At 37.9% G+C, this 17,410-nt stretch overlaps 1 non-coding gene across 1 annotated transcript; it reads right to left on the bottom strand.

The window, feature by feature from the left end:
• Positions 1–16,673: 16,673 nt before the first annotated feature.
• On the bottom strand, positions 16,674–16,777 carry LOC112767619 (small nucleolar RNA R71). The gene has a single exon (XR_003185066.1). It is a non-coding gene; the product is annotated as a small nucleolar RNA R71 (small nucleolar RNA).
• Positions 16,778–17,410: the final 633 nt, after the last annotated feature.

Here is a 17,410-nt window from a genome sequence, read left to right as displayed (position 1 = left end):
GGCCCCGGAAGTGGATTTATGCATCAATTACTTACTCATGTAAACCCTAGTAGCTAGTCTAGTATATATAGGACATTTAACTATTGTATTAGACATCTTTGGTCTCAGTTTTGTTTTATTCTTCATCCTAAGAGGCTATTGATCACGTTTTAGGGGGCTGGCCATTCGGCCATGCCTGAACCCCTTTTGCTTGTGTATTTTCAACGGTGGAGTTTCTGCACACCATAGACTAAGGGTGTGGAGCTCTGCTGTACCTCAAGTATTAATGAAATTCTATTTTCTTTTATTCAAATCTCTCTTATTCTTATTCCAAGATATCCATTCGTACCCAAGAACATGATGAATGTAATGATGAAAGTGACGATCATTATCATTCTCACTTATGAACGTACGTGATTGACAACCACTTCCGTTCTACATGCAACAGAGCTTGAATGTGTATCTCTTAGATTCCCCAACAGAATCTTCGTGGTATAAGCTAGATAGATGGCGGCATTTATGAGGATCCGGAAAGTCTCACCTTGTCTGTGGTATTCCGAGTAGGATCCTGGGAATCCGGAAAGTCTCACCTTGTCTGTGGTATTCTGAGTAGGATTCCGGTAATGAATGACTGTGACGTGCTTCAAACTTGCAAGTGCTGGGCGTTAGTGACAGACGCAAAAGAATCAAGGGATTCTATTCCAGTAGGCGCGGGAACCAACCAGTGATTAGCCGTACTGTGACAGAGTGCGTGAGCATAGTTTTCACTGCGAGGATGGGATGTAGCCATCAACCATGGGTGATGCCTCCAGACGATTAGCCGTGCGAGTGACAGCCGCATAGGATCATTTTTCCGAGAGGATTGAAAGTAGCCACCGCTGATGGTGAACCCCTATATAAAGCTTGCCATGGAAAGGAGTAAGAAGGATTGAGTAGAAGCAGTAGGAGAGCAGGCGTCCTTGAGCCATACAGCATCTCCATTCGCTTATCTGAAATTCCCATCAATGAATCTGCATAAGTTTTCTATCCCTTTTTATAATCTATTCTCTTATTTCTATTTTCAAAAAAACCATAAACCATTTTAATCTGCCTGACTGAGATTTGCAAGGTGACCATAGCTTGCTTCATACCAACAATCTCTGTGGGATCGACCCTTACTCACATAAGGTTTATTACTTGGACGACCCAGTACACTTGCTGGTTAGTTGAACGGAGTTGTGAATTCAAATAAAGACAATTATTGAATAAATCCATACAAGCTCAAAGAATAGTGATCACAATTTCGTCCACCAAGTTTTTGGCGCCGTTGCCGGGGATTGTTCGAGTATGGACAACTGACGGTTCATCTTGTTGCTCAGATTAGGTAATTTTCTTTTCAAAAATCTTTTTCAAAATTTTTCTTTTCTTTTTCGTTTTTCCAAAAATGTTTTTTGAAAAAAATTAATAAAAATACAAAAAAATTAGAAAATCATAAAAATCAAAAATATTTTGTGTTCTTGTTTGAGTCTTGAGTCAATTTTTAAGTTTGGTGTCAATTGCATGTTTTCAAATATTTATGCATTATTTTCGAAAATTCCATGCATTCATAGTGTTCTTCATGATCTTCAAGTTGTTCTTGACAAGTCTTCTTGTTTGATCTTGATGATTTCTTGTTTTGTGTCTTTTGTTGTTTTTCACGTGCATTTTTGCATTCATATTTTCCATGCATTAAAGATTTCTAAGTTTGGTGTCTTGCATGTTTTCTTTGCATCAAAAGTTTTTTAAAATCATGTTCTTGATGTTCATCATGATCTTCAAAGTGTTCTTGGTGTTCATCTTGACATTCATAGCATTCTTGCATGCATTCATTGTTTTGATCTAAAAATTTCATGCATTGAGTATTTTTGTTGTTTTTCTCTTTCATAATTAAATATTCAAAAATCAAAAAATATCTTTTCCTTATTTTCCTCCAAATTTTCGAAATTTTGGATTGACTTGGTCAAAAAATTTTAAAATTAGTTGTTTCTTACAAGTCAAGTCAAAATTTCAATTTTAAAAATCTTATCTTTTCAAAATCTTTTTCAAAAATCATATCTTTTTCATTTTTTATATAATTTTCGAAAATTTCAAAAATTATTTTTCAAAATATTTTCAAAATCTTTTTCTTATCTTTTTATCAAATTTTCGAAAATTAAGCTAACAATTAATGTGATTGGTTCAAAAATTTGAAGTTTGTTACTTTCTTGTTAAGAAAGGTTCAATCTTTAAATTCTAGAATCTTATCTTGTAGTTTCTTGTTAGTTAAGAAATTTTTAAAAAATTAAATCTTTTTCAAAATATCTTTTTCAAATATATCTTTTTATCTTTTATCTTATCTTTTTCAAAAATTTTATCTTTTTCAAAATTTGATTTCAAAATATCTTATCTAACTTCTTATCTTCTTATCTTTTTCAATTTTTGATTTCAAATCTTTTTCAATCAACTAACTAACTTTTTGTTTGTTTCTTATCTTTTTCAAAACTACCTAACTACTTTTCCCTCTCTAATTTTCGAAAATTCTCTTTCTCTTTTTCAAAAATTCTTTTTGTTTTAAATTTTAATTTTAATTAAATCTTATCTTTAATTTTCGAAAATTACTAACCTCTTTTTAAAAAAAAATTATTTTCGAAAATTTCTCTTCTCTTCTCTTATTCTATTTAATTATTTAACTACTAACACTTCTCTTCACCTTTCTTCATCCAAAAATCCGAATCCATCCTTCTTCTTTCTTCTACCCCTTTCTTCTTCTACTAACATAAGGGAATCTCTATACTGTGACATAGAGGATTCCTCTTTCTTTTCTTGTTTTCTTCTCTTTCATATGAGCAGGAACAGGGAAAAAGGCACTCTTGTTGAAGTTGATCCAAAACCTGAAAGGACTCTGAAGAGAAAATTAAGAGAAGCTAAATTACAACAATCCAGAAACAACCTTTCAGAAATTTTCGAACAAGAGAAGGAGATGGCAGCCGAGAATAATAATAATAATAATAATGCAAGGAGAATGCTTGGTGACTTCACAAAGCCAACATCCAAGTTTGATGGAAGAAGCATCTCCATTTCTGCCATTGGAGCCAATAACTTTAAGCTTAAGCCTCAACTAGTTGCATTAATGCAACAAAACTGCAAGTTTTATGGACTTCCATCTGAAGATCCTTATCAGTTCTTAACTGAGTTCTTGCAGATCTGTGAGACTGTAAAGACGAATGGAGTTGATCCTGAAGTCTACAGACTCATGCTTTTCCCTTTTGCTGTAAGAGACAGAGCTAGAATATGGTTGGATTCACAACCTAAGGATAGCCTGGACTCCTGGGATAAGCTGGTTACAGCCTTCTTGGATAAATTCTTTCCTCCTCAAAAGCTGAGCAAGCTGAGAGTGGATGTTCAAACCTTCAAACAAAAAGATGGTGAATCCCTCTATGAAGCTTGGGAAAGATACAAACAGCTGACCAAAAGATGTCCATCTGACATGTTTTCAGAATGGACCCTATTAGACATATTCTATTATGGTCTCTCTGAATTTTCAAAAATGTCATTGGACCATTCTGCAGGTGGATCTATTCACCTGAAGAAAACGCCTGAAGAGGCTCAAGAACTCATCGACATGGTTGCAAACAACCAGTTCATGTATACCTCTGAGAGGAATTCTGTGAATAATGGGATACCTCAGAAGAAAGGAGTTCTTGAAATTGATGCTCTGAATGCCATATTGGCTCAGAACAAAATGTTGACTCAACAGGTCAACATAATCTCTCAAAATCTGAATGGATTGCAACATGCATCCAACAGTACTAGAGAGGCAGCTTCAGAAGAAGCCTATGATCCTGAGAACCCTGCCATGGCAGAGGTTAATTACATGGGTGAACCTTATGGAAACACCTATAATCCATCATGGAGAAATCATCCAAATTTCTCCTGGAAGGATCAACAAAAGCCTCAACAAGGCTTTAACAATGGTGGACGCAATAGGCTGAACAATAGTAAGCCATATCCATCATCGTCTCAGCAACAGACAGAGAATTCTGAACAAAATACTTCCAATTTAGCCAATATAGTCTCTGATCTGTCAAAGGCCACTTTCAGTTTCATGAATGAAACAAGATCCTCCATTAGAAATTTGGAGGCACAAGTGGGCCAGCTGAGTAAGAAAGTTATTGAAACTCCTCCCAGTATTCTCCCAAGCAATACAGAAGAGAATCCAAAAGGAGAGTGCAAGGCCATTGATTTAGTCAAAGTGGCCGAATGCACTAGGGAGGAGGAGGACGAAAATCCTAGTGAGGAAGACCTCCTGGGACGTCCTTCAAGCAAGAAGGAGTTTCCTATTAAGGATCCAGAGGAATCTGAGGCTCATCTAGAGACCATAGAGATTCCATTAAATCTCCTTCTGCCATTCATGAGCTCTGAAGACTATTCTTCCTCTGAAGAGGATGAAGATGTGACTGGAGAGCAAGTTGCTCAATATTTAGGAGCTATCATGAAGCTGAATGCCAAGCTGTTTGGTAATGAGACTTGGGAAAGTGAACCTCCCTTGCTCATTAGTGAACTAGATACTTGGATTCAGAAAACTCTACCTCAAAAGAAACAAGATCCTGGCAAGTTCTTAATACCTTGTACCATCGGCACCATGAGCTTTGAAAAAGCTCTATGTGATCTGGGGTCAGGGATAAACCTTATGCCACTCTCTGTAATGGAGAAGCTGGGGGTCATTGAGGTACAACCTGCCTTGTTCTCATTACAATTGGCAGACAAGTCCATGAGACAAGCTTATGGAACAGTAGAGGACGTGCTAGTAAAGGTTGAAGGCCTCTACATCCCTGCTGATTTCATAATCCTAGACACTAGGAAGGAAGATGATGAATGCATCATCCTAGGAAGACCTTTCCTAGCCACAGCAGGAGCTGTAATAGATGTCAACAAAGGTGAATTAGTCCTTCAATTGAATGGGGACTACCTTGTGTTTAAGGCACATGGCCATCCCTCTGTGACAAAAGAGAGTAAGCATGAAGAGCTTCTCTCAGTTCAGAGTCAAGAAGAGCCCACACAGTCAAACTCTAAGTTTGGTGTTGTGAGGGCACAACCAAACGCTAAGTTTGGTGTTAAGATCCCATATCTAAACTCTAAGTTTGGTGTTGGGACTACACACTAAAATTGACCTGATCACCTTGTGGCTCCATGAGAGCCACTGTCAAGCTATTGACATTAAAGAAGCGCTTGTTGGGAGGCAACCCAATTTTAATTATCTAATTTTATTTTATTTTGTTTCTTTGTTATTTTTGTGTTTAATTAGGTACATGATCATGAGGAGTCACGAAAAAATCAAAAAAATTAAAAACAGAGTCAAAAACAGAAGAAAAAATCGTTCACCCTGGAGGCAGCGCAGACTGGCGTTCAACGCTAGTAAGATGCATCTGGCTGGCGTTCAACGCCAGAACAGAGCACCATTCTGGCGCTGAACGCCAGGAACAAGCAACAACCTGGCGTTAAACGCCAGGAATGTGCACAGAGAGGACAAACTGGCGCTGAACGCCAGTAACAAGCATGAAACTGGCGTTCAACGCCAGAAACATGCATTACATGGGCGTTGAACGCCCAGAATGTGCACCAATGGGCATTTGAACGCCAGGATGATGCACGAAGGCAATTTACATGCCTATATGGTGAAGGAATGGTATTTCTTTTCACCTCAGGATCTGTGGACCCCATAGGATCCCCACCTCAGGATCTGTGGACCCCACAGGATCCCCACCTACCATATCCCCACCTTTTCTTTTAATCCTAATCACACTCTCTTAATCCAAATCTCATTTCACTCTTCCCCATATCACACTTCCCAAAAACCTTCACCAATCACCTCAATTCCTCTTCCCAATTACCCCATTCACCATTCACATCAACCCACTCTTCCCCATAAACCCCACCTACCTTCATAAAATTCAAATTCATTTTCCCACCCATTCCCACCCAAATTGGCCGAACCTATACCCTCCCCTCTCCCTATAAATACCCTTCCAATCTTCTTCATTTTCACACCTCACAAAACCACCCTCTCCACATAGCCGAACCAACTCCTCTCCCTCTCTTCCCTATTCTCTTCTTCTTCTACTACTTTTCTTTTCTTTCTTGCTCGAGGGCGAGCAAAATTTTAAGTTTGGTGTGGTAAAAGCATAAGTTTTTTGTTTTTCCATTACCATCAATGGCACCTAAGGCCGGAGTATCCTCTAGAAAAGGGAAAGGGAAGACAAAAGCTTCCACCTCCGAGTCATGGGAGAAGGAGAGATTCATCTCCAAGAGCCATCAAGACCACTTCTATGATGTGGTGGCAAAGAAGAAGGTGATCCCCGAGGTCCCTTTCAAGCTCAAAAAGAATGAGTATCCGGAAATCCGACATGAAATTCAAAGAAGAGGGTGGGAAGTCATAACCAACCCCATGCAACAAGTCGGAATATTGATGGTTCAAGAGTTCTATGCCAATGCATGGATCACTAGGAACCATGATCAAAGTATGAACCCGAATCCAAAGAACTATATCACAATGGTTCGGGGGAAATACTTAGATTTTAGTCCGGAAAATGTGAGGTTGGCGTTTCACTTGCCCATGATGCAAGAAGATGAACGCCCCTACACTAGAAGGGTCAACTTTAATCAAAGGTTGGACCAAGTCCTTATGGACATATGTGTGGAAGGAGCTCAGTGGAGAATAGACTCCAAAGGCAAGCCAGTTCAACTAAGAAGACTGGATCTCAAGCCTGTGGCTAGAGGATGGTTGGAGTTCATCCAAAGATCCATCATTCCTACTAGCAACCGATCTGAAGTTACTGTGGATCGGGCCATCATGATCCATAGCATCATGATTGGAGAGGAAGTGGAAGTTCATGAGGTCATCTCCAATGAACTCTATAAAATAGCCGACAAGTCCTCACCCATGGCACGGCTAGCCTTCCCTCACCTTATTTGCCATCTATGTTACTCAGCTGGAGTTATCATAGATGGAGATGTCTCCATTGAAGAAGACAAGCCCATCACCAAGAAAAGGATGGAGCAAACAAGAGACGTTCCTCACGGCCCTCAAGAAGAACATGAGGAAGTTCATCATCAACAAATGCCTCAAGGAATGCACTTTCCTCCCAACAACTATTGGGAGCAACTCAATACCTCCTTAGAAGATTTGAGCCATAATGTTGAACAATTAAGGGTGGAACATCATGAGCACTCTATCATTCTCCAAGAAATAAGAGAAGATCAAAGAGCAATGAGGGAGGAGCAACAAAGGCAAGGAAGGGACATAGAAGAGCTTAAGGACATTGTTGGTCCTTCAAGAAGAAGACGCCACTAAAGGTGGATTCATTCCTTGTTCTTTATTTCCTTCTGTTTTCGGTTTTTAAGTATTGTGTTTATCTATGTTTTGTGTCTCTACTTCATGATCATTAGTATGTAACCATGCCTTAAAGCTATGAATAAAATCCATTAATTCTTCACCTCTCTTAAATAAAAAAATGTTTTAATTCAAAAGAACAAGAAGTACATGAATTTCGAATTTATCCTTGAATTTAATTTAATTATATTGATGTGGTGGCAATACTTTTTGTTTTCTGAATGAATGCTTGAACAGTGCATATTTTTGATCTTGTTGCTTATGAGTGTTAAAATTGTTGGCTCTTGAAAGAATGATGAACAAAGAGAAATGTTATTGATGATCTGAAAAATCATGAAATTGATTCTTGAAGCAAGAAAAAGCAGTGAAAAAGGAAGCTTGCGAAAAAAAAAAAAGAAGTGGCGAAAAAAAAATATAGAAAGAAAAAGAAGGAGCAGTAGAAAAAGCCAATAGCCCTTAAAACCAAAAGGCAAGGGTAAAAAGGATCCAAGGCTTTGAGCATCAATGGATAGGAGGGCCCAAGGAAATAAAATCCAGGCCTAAGCGGCTAAATCAAGCTGTCCCTAACCATGTGCTTGTGTCATGAAGGTCCAAGTGAAAAGCTTGAGACTGAGTGGTTAAAGTCATGATCCAAAGCAAAAGAGTGTCCTTAAGAGCTCTGGACACCACTAACTGGGGACTCTAGCAACGCTGAGTCACAATCTGAAAAGGTTCACCCAGTTATGTGTCTGTGGCATTTGTGTATCCGGTGGTAATACTGGAAAACAAAGTGCTTAGGGCCACGGCCAAGACTCATAAGTAGCTGTGTTCAAGAATCAAACATGCTTAACTAGGAAAGTCAATAACACTATCCAAAATTCTGAGTTCCCAGAGACGCCAATCACTCTAAACTTCAAAGGAAAAAGTGAGATGCCAAAACTGTTCAGAAGCAAAAAGCTACAAGTCCCGCTCATCTAATTAAATTAATATTCATTGATATTCTGAAATTTATAGTATATTCTCTTCTTTTATCCTCTTTGATTTTCAGTTGCTTGGGGACAAGCAACAATTTAAGTTTGGATATGTGATGAGCGGATAATTTATACGCTTTTGGCATTGTTTTTATATAGTTTTTAGTAAGTTTGAGCTACTTTTAGGGATGTTTTCATTAGTTTTTATGTTAAATTCACATTTCTGGACTTTACTATGAGTTTGTGTGTTTTTCTGTGATTTCAGGTAAATTCTGACTGAAATTGAGAGATTTGAGCAAAACTCTGAAAAAGGCTGACAAAAGGACTGCTGATGCTGTTGGAATCTGACCTCCCTGCACTCGAAATGGATTTTCTAGAGCTACAGAACTCCAATTGGCGCGCTCTCAACGGAATTGGAAAGTAGACATCCAGGGCTTTCCAGCAATATATAATAGTCCATACTTTATTCGAAGAATGACGACGTAACTTGGCGTTGAACGCCAAGTACAAGCTGCTGTCTGGAGTTAAACGCCAGAAAAACGTCATGATCTGGAGTTGAACGCCCAAAACACGTCATAACTCGGAGTTCAACTCCAAGAGAAGCCTCAGCTCGTGGATTGATCAAGCTCAGCCCAAGCATACACCAAGTGGGCCCCGGAAGTGGATTTATGCATCAATTACTTACTCATGTAAACCCTAGTAGCTAGTCTAGTATATATAGGACATTTAACTATTGTATTAGACATCTTTGGTCTCAGTTTTGTTTTATTCTTCATCCTAAGAGGCTATTGATCACGTTTTAGGGGGCTGGCCATTCGGCCATGCCTGAACCCCTTTTGCTTGTGTATTTTCAATGGTGGAGTTTCTGCACACCATAGACTAAGGGTGTGGAGCTCTGCTGTACCTCAAGTATTAATGAAATTCTATTTTCTTTTATTCAAATCTCTCTTATTCTTATTCCAATATATCTATTCGTACCCAAGAACATGATGAATGTAATGATGAAAGTGACGATCATTATCATTCTCACTTATGAACGTACGTGATTGACAACCACTTCCGTTCTACATGCAACAGAGCTTGAATGTGTATCTCTTAGATTCCCCAACAGAATCTTCGTGGTATAAGCTAGATAGATGGTGGCATTTATGAGGATCCGGAAAGTCTCACCTTGTCTGTGGTATTCCGAGTAGAATCCTGGGAATCCGGAAAGTCTCACCTTGTCTGTGGTATTCCGAGTAGGATTCCGGTAATGAATGACTGTGACGTGCTTCAAACTTGCAAGTGCTGGGCGTTAATGACAGACGCAAAAGAATCAAGGGATTCTATTCCAGTAGGCGCGGGAACCAACCAGTGATTAGCCGTACTGTGACAGAGTGCGTGAGCATAGTTTTCACTGCGAGGATGGGATGTAGCCATCAACCATGGGTGATGCCTCCAGACGATTAGCCGTGCGAGTGACAGCCGCATAGGATCATTTTCCCGAGAGGATTGAAAGTAGCCACCGCTGATGGTGAACCCCTATATAAAGCTTGCCATGGAAAGGAGTAAGAAGGATTGAGTAGAAGCAGTAGGAGAGCAGGCGTCCTTGAGCCATACAGCATCTCCATTCGCTTATCTGAAATTCCCATCAATGAATCTGCATAAGTTTTCTATCCCTTTTTATAATCTATTCTCTTATTTCTATTTTCAAAAAAACCATAAACCATTTTAATCTGCCTGACTGAGATTTGCAAGGTGACCATAGCTTGCTTCATACCAACAATCTCTGTGGGATCGATCCTTACTCACGTAAGGTTTATTACTTGGACGACCCAGTACACTTGCTGGTTAGTTGAACGGAGTTGTGAATTCAAATAAAGACAATTATTGAATAAATCCATACAAGCACAAAGAATAGCGATCACAATTTCGTCCACCAATATGGTCTGTGAGTGTGACTTATGAGTTATCTATCCTAGATCGTCCATAATTTAAATAGCATAAAATTGATATTATATTGGAGTAACTTGTCCAAATACTAGAAATAATAATAATTTTCTCCTAACATGAAAGCTTAACATTGCAATCATCTTATTGCTGCATTGGCATCCCCGTTTTTTATTTTTGATCTACGATAACGATCGATGTAGTTGTACAAATCTTTGCGGGTGAAGCCAGCATGACGATATCTACTCTTTTGGAATGCAATATATCCCATAATATGGCACGTCTTGACACCAAAATTATGAATATTCTCCACTTGGACTTTATCAGTAACAGTGAGACGACGATTGGCTAGAACGAGATGCGCAAATTGGGGGGTTAAATCGTGGTTGTGAGATTCCACAAAACATGATACTTTCCATCTACCACAACCAGAGTCAACCTTTACCTTAAGCCGAGCTGGGCACTTGGTTCACGTGAGTGACCTTGCCTCCATTGATCTATTATCCAGATCAAGATACCTTATATTCCTGCAACCCTCTTTATTGCAAACAAGTTGTATGCAAATGATTTTACCTTCCTTATCCCTAACGACGTCATCCTTCCTCATTTCAAAGCCAATGCAACAAGCATAAGCGTTATAAAATTGGCAAGCCCCATCCTCTGTCCTAAACTCTAGGTTTCAAATATCCTCCACCATTAAATTTGCTATTCTTTTTATATCACAATCGTGTTCACTCTTGCTAGTAAAATCCAACGAATCAACATCGTCATCTTCAACATCATGGTGTGCATTTGGTTCGAAATCATCACCTAAATCATTATCAGAATCATTGTTAACATCATCCTCATATGTAGACATAATTTTACCAGTAACCAAAATCCAGGATGGTGATAAGAAAAGTGAATAAACAGAACCAAAAGCAGCAACTATAGGAAGCTAACATAGGCTAATTAGTAGCAGCTATAATCACCGGAACCAAGGCTATTTAAACTAACCCAATTGTTTAAGAGTAGAGTATAACATTTTAATTTCAATACCTCAAACCTAGCCACAGCATACAATTGGCAAATGTGATTTAAAATCCAAATTCCAGAAAATCAACCCAACACCCTAAATAGATAATATTTGAAATGACAGAGACTTTCAGGAAAATTAAACTAACCGCGACTAATAAAAAAACTGAATTAGAGATACCTTGATGACAACCAAAGCTTGAGCTCCAATGAGTAAAAAACTGAAGTGTTGGAGGGAGACAACCTTAATTAAACACCAACATGTGATTTGAAGCTGGCTGAAATATGGGGATGGCAAACCACCTTCTACCTGCAACAGTTTCGTCATGAGCTTAGGTTCAGATACTAGGTTTACAATTTCACTACTGGAGCCACAATAATGTTATCCTTTGTCCTCACCTAAGTCAACGCCGGTACCTAGCCGAGGGAAACAGAGTTCTAGTAATGGATCCTATAACTCCAAATACCAAAATGAACCTGGGGTTGAAGTGGAGAATAAAAACGAAAGAGGGTTGGATGTGTGCCTAAGCCGACGCTGTACCTAGCCGAGGAAAACAGAGTTCCAGTAATGGCTCTCATAACTCCAAATACCAAAATGAACATGGGGTTGAAATGAAGAATAACAACGAAAGAGGGTTGGGTCTGTGGAGGCTTGGCTTTTTCCTTTCTCTAGAGATGAGTTGAATGTTAGGCACAGATGGAAGATTTTTTGTTTTACATCAACTTACAGGGGATAAATTAAAATTGCAAACTACCCTCTTTAAATTATACAGTATGTATATACATTATTTATTCATACAGTACGATATAGTATGTTTATGTTATGGAAATATGATAAGCGGATATTTTATGCGATTTTTGGTAGTGTTTTCATATAGTTTTTAGCATATTTTATTCACTTTTTGTTGCATTTTTATTAATTGTTATGCAAAAATCACATTTCTAGACTTTACTATGAGTTGGTGTATTTTTCTATAATTTCTGTTATTTTCTGGCTGAAATTGAGGGACCTGAGCAAAAATATGATTCAGAGGCTGAAAAAGGACTACAGATGCTGTTGGATTCTGACCCTCCTACACTCGAAGTAGATTTTTTGGAGCTATAGAAACCCAATTGGTGCGCTCTCAATTGCGTTGGAAAGTAGACATCTTGGGCTCTCAAGAAATATATGATAGTTCATACTTTGCCCGAGATTTGATGGGCCAAACTAGCGTTTAAACGCCCACTAGAGACCCTTTTCTGGCGTAAAATGCTAGAACTGGCACCAAAGCTGGAGTTAAACACCCAACCTGGCATCCAAGCTGGTGTTTAACTCCAGAAATGGCACATGCACGTGAAAGCTAGGAAGCTCAGCCTAAACACTCACCAAGTGGGCCTAGAAGTGGATTTCTGCACTCTCTACATCTAGTTACTCATTCTCTGTAAACATAGGTTACTAGTTTAGTAAAAAATCTATACTTTTAGAGATTTATTTTGTAACTTATGACATTTTTGACAAATCCTATTTTATCTTCTACAGTGTGAACCTCTAAACCCCATAGGTGGGGTGAGGTGTGATGAGCGGATAATTTATACGCTTTTTGGCATTGTTTTTAGGTAGTTTTTAGTAAGTTTAAGCTACTTTTAGGGATGTTTTCATTAGTTTTTATGTTAAATTCATATTTCTGGACTTTACTATGAGCTTGTGTGTTTTTCTGTGATTTCAGGTAAATTCTGGCTGAAATTGAGGGACTTGAGAAAAACTCTGAAAAAGGCTGACAAAAGGACTGCTGATGCTGTTGGAATCTGACCTCCCTGCACTCGAAATGGATTTTCTGGAGCTACAGAACTCCAATTGGTGCACTCTCAATGGCGTTGAAAAGTAGACATCCAGAGCTTTCCAGAAATATATAATAGTTCATACTTCATTTGGAAATTGACGACGTAACTTGGCGTTGAACGCCAAGTACATGCTGCTGTCTGGAGTTAAACGCCAGAAAAACGTCATGATCCGGAGTTGAACGCCCAAAACACGTCATAACTCGGAGTTCAACTCCAAGAGGAGCCTCAGCTCATGGATTGATCAAGCTCAGCCCAAACATACACCAAGTGGGCCCCGGAAGTGGATTTATGCATCAATTACTTACTCATGTAAACCCTAGGAGCTAGTTTATTATAAATAGAACATTTAACTATTGTATTAGATGTCTTTTGACCACGTTTGATCTTTGGTCTCAGTTTTGTCTTATTCTTCATCTTAGGAGGCCATTGAGCACGTTTAGGGGGGCTGGCCATTCGGCCATGCCTGAACCTTTTACTTATGTATTTTCAACGGTGGAGTTTCTGCACACCATAGATTAAGGGTGTGGAGCTCTACTGTACCTCAAGTATTAATGCAATTCTATTTTCTTTTATTCAAATCTCTCTTATTCTTATTCCAAGATATTCATTCATACCCAAGAACATGATGAATGTAATGATTAAGTGACGCTCATTATCATTCTCACTTATGAACGCACGTGATTGACAACCACTTCCGTTCTACATGCAACAGAGCTTGAATGTGTATCTCTTAGATTCCCCAACAGAATCTTCGTGGTATAAGCTAGATAGATGGTGGCATTTATGAGGATCCGGAAAGTCTCACCTTGTCTGTGGTATTCCGAGTAGGATCCTGGGAATCCGGAAAGTCTAACCTTGTCTGTGGTATTCCGAGTAGGATTCCGGTAATGAATGACTGTGACGTGCTTCAGACTCGCAAGTGCTGGGCGTTAGTGACAGACGCAAAAGAATCAAGGGATTCTATTCCAGTAGGAGCGGGAACCAACCAGTGATTAGCCGTGCTGTGACAGAGCGCGTGAGCGTAGTTTTCACTGCGAGGATGGGATGTAGCTTTCGGCCAGGTGATGCCTCCAGACGATTAGCCATGCGAGTGACAGCCGCAGAGGACCATTTTCCCGAGAGGATTCAAAGTAGCCATCGTCGAACAGTGAACCCCTATACACAGCTTGCCATGGAAAGGAGTAAGAAGGATTGAGTTGAAGCAGTAGGAAAGCAGGCGTCCGTGAGCCATGCAGTATCTCCATATGCTTATCTGAAATTCCCACCAATGAATCTGCATAAGTATCCCTTTTATTATCTCCTTTTATTATTTGATTTTCCAAATTCCATAATTTTATCTGCCTAACCGAGATTTACAAGGTGACCATAGCTTGCTTCATACCAACAATCTCTGTGGGATCGACCCTTACTCACGTAAGGTTTATTACTTGGACGACCCAGTACACTTGCTGGTTAGTTGAACGAAGTTGTGTCCACTCGTGCCAATTTTAATTTTCATAAAAGTACAACTTAAAGAATAGTGATCACAATTTCGTCCACCAAGTTTTTGGCGCCGTTGCCGGGGATTGTTCGAGTATGGACAACTGACGGTTCATCTTGTTGCTCAGATTAGGTAATTTTCTTTTCAAAAATCTTTTTCAAAAATTTTTTCTTTTATTTTTCGTTTTTCCAAAAATATTTTCGAAAAAAAAATAATAAAAATACAAAAAAATCATAAAATCATAAAAACCAAAAATATTTTGTGTTTCTTGTTTGAGTCTTGAGTCAATTTTTAAGTTTGGTGTCAATTGCATGCTCTAAAAAAATTTTTTCTTGCATTTTTTTGAAAATTCATGCATCCATATTGTTCTTCATGATCTTCAAGTTGTTCTTGATAAGTCCTCTTGTTTGATCCTGATGTTTTCTTGTTTTGTGTTGGTTGTTGTTTTTCATGTGCATCTTTGCATTCATATTTTCCAAGCATTAAAAATTTCTAAGTTTGGTGTCTTGCATGTTTTCTTTGCATCAAAAATTTTTCAAAATTATGTTCTTGATGTTCATCATGATCTTCAAAGTGTTCTTGGTGTTCATCTTGACATTCATAGCATTCTTGCATGCATCTTGTGTCTTGATCCAAAATTTTCATGTTTTGGGTCATTTTTGTGTTTTTCTTTAAAAATTCAAAAAATCAAAAATATATCTTTTCCTTATTTCCCTCCAAATTTTCGAAATTTTGGGTTGACTTGGTCAAAAATTTTTAAAATTAGTTGTTTCTTACAAGTCAAGTCAAAATTTCAATTTTAAAAATCTTATCTTTTCAAAATCTTTTTCAAAAATTATATCTTTTTCAATTTTTTCTATTTTAGAAAATTTCAAAAATCTTTTTCAAAATCATTTTCTTATCTTTATATCAAATTTTCGAAAATTAGCTAACAAGTAATGTGATTGATTCAAAAATTTGAAGTTTGTTACTTTCTTGTTAAGAAAGGTTCAATCTTTAAGTTCTAGAATCTTATCTTGTAGTTTCTTGTTAGTTAAGTAATTTTAAAAATTAAATCTTTTTCAAAATATCTTTTTCTTAAAAATCTTATCTTATTTTATCTTTTTCAAAATTTGATTTCAAAATATCTTATCTAACCTCCTATCTTCTTATCTTTTTAAATTTTAATTTCAAAATCTTTTTCAATCAACTAACTAACTTTTTGTTTGTTTCTTATCGTTTTCAAAACCAACTAACTTCCTATCCATCTCTAATTTTCAAAAATACTTCTCTCTTTTTCAAAAATTCTTTTTAATTGTTTTAAATTTTAATTTTAATCTTATCTTATCTCTAATTTTCGAAAATTACTAACCCCTTTTTCAAAAATTATTTTCGAAATTTCTCTTCTCTTCTCTTATTCTATTTAATTAATTAATTACTAACATTTCTCTTCACCTCTCTTCATCTAAGAATCCGAACTTCTTATATCCCTTGTATTTGGATTCTTCTACCCCTTTCTTCTTCTACTAACATAAAGGAATCTCTATACTGTGACATAGAGGATTCTTCTTTCTCTTCTTGTTTTCTTCTCTTTCATATGAGCAGGAACAGGGAAAAAGGCACTCTTGTTGAAATTGATCCAGAACCTGAAAGGACTCTGAAGAGAAAATTAAGAGAAGCTAAATTACAACAATCCAGAAACAACCTTTCAGAAATTTTCGAACAAGAGAAGGAGATGGCAGCCGAAAATAATAATAATAATGCAAGGAGAATGCTTGGTGACTTCACAAAGCCAACGTCCAAGTTTGATGGAAGAAGCATTTCCATTCCTGCCATTGGAGCCAATAACTTTGAGCTGAAACCTCAGCTAGTTGCATTAATGCAACAGAACTGCAAGTTTTATGGACTTCCATCTGAAGATCCTTATCAGTTTTTAACTGAGTTCTTGCAGATCTGTGAGACTGTAAAGATGAATGGAGTTGATCCTGAAGTCTACAGACTCATGCTTTTCCCTTTTGCTGTAAGAGACAGAGCTAGAATATGGTTGGATTCACAACCTAAGGATAGCCTGGACTTCTGGGATAAGCTGGTCACTGCCTTCTTGGATAAATTCTTTCCTCCTCAAAAGCTGAGCAAGCTGAGAGTGGATGTTCAAACCTTCAAACAAAAAGATGGTGAATCCCTCTATGAAGCTTGGGAAAGATACAAGCAGTTGACCAAAAGATGTCCATCTGACATGTTTTTAGAATGGACCCTATTAGATATATTCTATTATGGTCTCTCTGAATTTTCAAAAATGTCATTGGACCATTCTGCAGGTGGATCTATTCACCTGAAGAAAACGCCTGAAGAGGCTCAAGAACTCATTGACATGGTTGCAAACAACCAGTTTATGTACACTTCTGAGAGGAATTCCATGAATAATGGGATACCTCAGAAGAAAGGAGTTCTTGAAATTGATGCTCTGAATGCCATATTGGCTCAGAACAAAGTGTTGACTCAACAGGTCAACATGACCTCTCAAAATCTGAATGGATTGCAACATGCATCCAACAGTACTAGAGAGGCAGCTTTTGAAGAAGCTTATGATCCTGAGAACCCTGCCATGGCAGAGGTTAATTACATGGGTGAATCATATGGAAACACCTATAACCCATCATGGAGAAATCATCCAAATTTCTCCTGGAAGGATCAACAAAAGCCTCAACAAGGCTTTAACAATGGTGAACGCAATAGGCTGGGCAATAGCAAGCCATATCCATCATCTTCTCAGCAACAGACAGAGAATTCTGAACAAAACACTTCTAATTTAGCCAATATAGTCTCTGATCTGTCAAAGGCCACTTTCAGTTTCATGAATGAAATAAGGTC

Source organism: Arachis hypogaea, chromosome 2 (genome assembly GCF_003086295.3).
Source record: "Arachis hypogaea cultivar Tifrunner chromosome 2, arahy.Tifrunner.gnm2.J5K5, whole genome shotgun sequence".
Classification (NCBI taxonomy): domain Eukaryota; kingdom Viridiplantae; phylum Streptophyta; class Magnoliopsida; order Fabales; family Fabaceae; genus Arachis; species Arachis hypogaea.
The sequence above is the reverse complement of the archived record's forward strand: the minus strand, read 5'-3'. Positions and strand labels throughout refer to the sequence as shown.